We start from the raw sequence: 4295 nt of genomic DNA, 5'->3' as shown, positions 1-4295 counted from the left end.
TGTTTGTGATATTAACTGAAGCAGCCATGGCCTCAATCCTCTCCAAGAAGCAGAAGCAGAAGCAAAAAGCCACCAAACTTTCCGACCTCAAAACCCTAGGTAACGAGCTCCTCTCGTCTCGGGCCCACATCAACAACCTCCCCAAGCTCCTCTCCTTCGTTTCCCCGGCCTCGCCACCTCAGAACATCGTCGAGTCCCTCCTCTCTCTCCAGTCCTTCTTCACCCCTCTCCTCCCCGACCTCCCTTCCTCCTCCTCCAAGCCCCCGACTCCGATGGCTCCCACGACGACCCCGACTTCATATACCTGACCTGGCTCCGCTCCAAGTTCGACGAGCTCGTTGAGGCCCTCGTCGAAGTCCTGCTTTCTACGCAATCCGATGAAGCTCTCAGGGTTGCTTTTCGATTTATTGAAAGTCAGTTCTTTTCTCTTTTGTTTTTGTATAAGTACGATTTCAATTTTAGAATTCGATTCTCTGAATGCGATTAGGAGGTGGTGTTGGACACGATAATGGAGTTTGTGATGTTCGGAAATGGTGGAAAGTTTCACTCTGCAATGTACCATAGGCTGCTTCGTAGTATTGTAAGTTGTATTGATTCTCCAAAAGCTTAGTTTGAATTTTATTTTTTCATATTTCTCTGTTGTAATTTCAATAGTAAGCTATAATTTTTTTTGTTATCGCTGATAGGTTTAGACTACGTCACCAGTTGATTTGATGTTAGACTTGCTCTCATCCAAGTATTTCAAGTATATTGATGTCCGGTAAGATCACATTCCATTGATTTTAGGAATTATGATATTTCTTAGGACTTCTATTATTTGTTGGAACCTTTATTATGGAAATTTGTGGTACTGGCCACTTAAAAGGTGTAATAATTGTGGCATCTATTTCTTGCAGTTATTTTACCTACATTAGCTTGGAAAAGCTTTCCAAAGTTCTGGATGCAAATGGGATTTCTGGTACTTTCTGCTGTGTTTCTTGCAAAAACTTATGTTTTTCATCTTTTCGAGTGAGGGTAGTGGCGATGTTATAGTTAACTTAGTAGGTTTGTTCATTTCTATCTCCTTCTTAGAGGATAAAAACATCAAGACAAACGGTAAAGATGGGGAGCATCCTAGGGAAAGGTTAGTAAAACGCTATCGCTTAGGAAATTTCTGTTCTCTTATTCTCTCATTGAACTTCTCTTGTTAAGAGATGTACATGACCCTAATATAGAATGTGTTGCCTTCTGTGCTCTGATTGGGTCAGACATAATGGCAAGTGTTGAAGTTATTGTTACATTCTGCATATGCAGATTGTTGACAATATGTGTAGATGTTTTGGTCTCAGATCAAGATTTCTTGGAATTAAACATTTTACTTTTACGTTACTTGGATCTTTGTATATCTTTATGTAATATTGGATTCTTCCTTGACTCAAAGTCCATTTTCATCTGTGCTATTCTTTTATTTTGTAATCGAGTCAATGAATTTATGTTTAGCATGCATACATGTTGGATTCTTTGGTATGTTAATGCGTTAACTTATTAGCTTTTGATGGCTAAAATTATTTACTTGCAGCATGGATCAATTAATTCACAAGATTCATTATTTGATATCACACATCCCCTCTCTGGAAAGCTCAGTTGATAAAACTGATCATGAGATGTGGAGTGGATCAGGTTAGTGTTCCCTGCCTTCTCACTCAGTAATTAAGCAGTTGAACTCGTACTTTGCTTCCTTTTAATACTTTTTCTTTTGGTGGAAGACTTTGTTAATGATGATGGATAAGTTAATCACCTACCAAAATGGAAAATAGAGTATGCATCAGTTAGTCAGTCCTTGCTATGGGCTCCAACATGATTATTGCCCAACATTCTTATTAACTTAATGAAATGTAAAGATGCTATTTCCAGTTCATTTGACTGTATAAGTAGTGGAATGAGTGAGTAATACATGGATAATTATTTCCATAATCATTGGAAGGAAGTGTTATCTTTCTTTTCTTTTTTCGTATGTTTTGATGCTCAGGTTCTTGCCACACTCCAGGCAGTCATTCCTTTTCTAGCTAACCCTGTCCTGTTATGGTAAATTTACTTATGAAACATGTTTTATTTATGTTTTCAGTTTGTCTTTTGTGACTTTGATTGTAGTTCATTTCTTGACAGCTTGCTGTGACTTTTCTATAAAATCACATGACATCTCATATATTGATGATGTGCAGCGACTTCTTAACTAGATCGTATGACATTGGTGGTGTTATCAGCGTCATGGCTCTTAGCAGTCTTTTCATCCTCATGACGCAACATGGTTTAGAGTACCCCAACTTCTATGAGAAACTTTATGCATTACTGGTTCCCTCTATTTTTCTGGCAAAACATCGATCGAAGTTTTTTCAGGTAATACTAATCACTACTGCAGTAACAGTTGGTCTAAAGTTAAACTTCTATAACACAAGACATATAGGACTAATTGGTTTTGAATATTCAGATTGAACGAATTGGTTAATTTACAATTGTTCTATTTGATTTGCAGCTTGTAGATGCTTGCTTAAAATCGCCACTTCTTCCTGCATATTTGGCTGCGGCTTTTGCCAAGAAATTGAGTAGGCTATCAATTTCAGTTCCTCCATCTGGAGCGTTAGTTAATATTGCGCTGGTTCATAATCTTCTACGGAGACATCCTTCAATCAATTGCTTGGTGAATCGGGTATGAAGACAATCTTTAATTGTGTCTTTGTCAATGAATTTACCATCCTCTTGATCTGAATTAGTGAGTATTTTTTTGTTATTCTTCTTTCATTCATGTATATGAGGAGATTGATGTTTGTGCAGGGAGGTGGTGATGAAACTGTGAAAGATGATCCAGAAGCAGAACAGAGGGTTGCTGATGGCGTGGATGGCACCGTAACTGGTTCGGCAAATAATTCAATAAAAAAATACTGACATAGCTAATGAACTTGAAGCAATGGGTCTCTCTCCTATGGATCAAATTGATGCATTATCTCTTATTTTGGATAAACCAAAAAATGTGGGAGTGTTCAGGGCAATCAAACCGAAACTCAAGAAAGTGTTCGTCCAAAGGCTTTTAAGCGACAACGCAAGCGGATGGGGATTTTGGTTAATGTTAACATGGATGTATTTTATTAATTTTAACATGGATGTATTTTATTAATCATACAATCTTATGTTATGGCTTATAACTTAGCTTTGCACGAGTATTTTGGCTTATGTTAACTAGTCATTTTGTAAATTATGGAGATCTATTTTGGCTAATGTTAACTAATGTTAATTAGGATTTTCTAAATTATGGAGATCTTCTTATGTACTTGTATTTGTTGAAGTTGCATGTATTGGACACTATTATTTTTCTTCTGTTGGGTGATAGAGTTTAAACCAAGCTACATTTGCAAATTAAACCCAATTCTATTAGCAGGTAATAGAAACAAAACAATTGTCAATTTTTTTTAAGATTCATAATATACATGGCAAAAATATGCTCCAATTAACCTATATCATGAGATTTGTAGCATTACTCTATTACACAATGGCAAAAATTTGTAGTCCTAGTCTAAGCAAACACAAATCTGGTGAACAGTACTGTTTTTCTTATCCTGCTTCTTAGTCCGACATTACACCAAACGCTTCACTAAGTTAGTCCAGCTTAGTCCAGTCTAAGCCAGTCCAGCTTAGTCCCGGCAGTTAGTCCAGTCCGAGACAGTCCGGCGCAACAAACGCACCCTTAGTCACTAATTTAACCCCCTCTAATTAAAACAGAATATGAATAAAAAATATGTCTCTAAAAAAAAAAAAAAACTTTCCACTCCTATATTCTCTACAACTTTCTTTTTCTCTCATTCTATTTCAAAAACAAAATTAAAAAATTTTCTCACACATTTTGTGCGTGCCCATATGCTAGTATTGATAAAATATATACAATATATATAGGAAGATCATTATAAATGTAAGGGGTTCATACATCAAGAAAAATGTTTTCATGCATCAATGTCATTGAAAATTTCAAACTTGGATTTTTGGGGAACTCGATTGGCAAAAAACGAAATTGACCTTTGAATTTGTAGAAGATCATTATCAGAAAGTCGGAATTTCATTTTCAATGCGTTGTATCTCGTTCAACACAGAAAAAGTAAATTCCATCTGAGGTGTGATTTCTCACACCATTATACCTATATTTATAGTAGAAGGGAAGATAAGATTACAACTCTAATGGTATAATATCTAAATATATGATAGAATCTCCTAAGAATTTTTTAGGATTTACACAATCACATTCCTAATCTAATTAGGACTACAACAAT

At 36.0% G+C, this 4295-nt stretch overlaps 1 pseudogene; it reads left to right on the top strand.

Annotated features, from left to right (window-relative positions):
- Positions 1-2922, top strand: LOC126617071 (protein NUCLEOLAR COMPLEX ASSOCIATED 4-like; annotated as a pseudogene).
- The last annotated feature ends 1373 nt before the right edge of the window (positions 2923-4295 follow it).

This window comes from Malus sylvestris, chromosome 3, assembly GCF_916048215.2.
Source record: "Malus sylvestris chromosome 3, drMalSylv7.2, whole genome shotgun sequence".
Lineage (NCBI taxonomy): Eukaryota > Viridiplantae > Streptophyta > Magnoliopsida > Rosales > Rosaceae > Malus > Malus sylvestris.
This window is presented reverse-complemented; position numbering and strand designations above follow the sequence as displayed.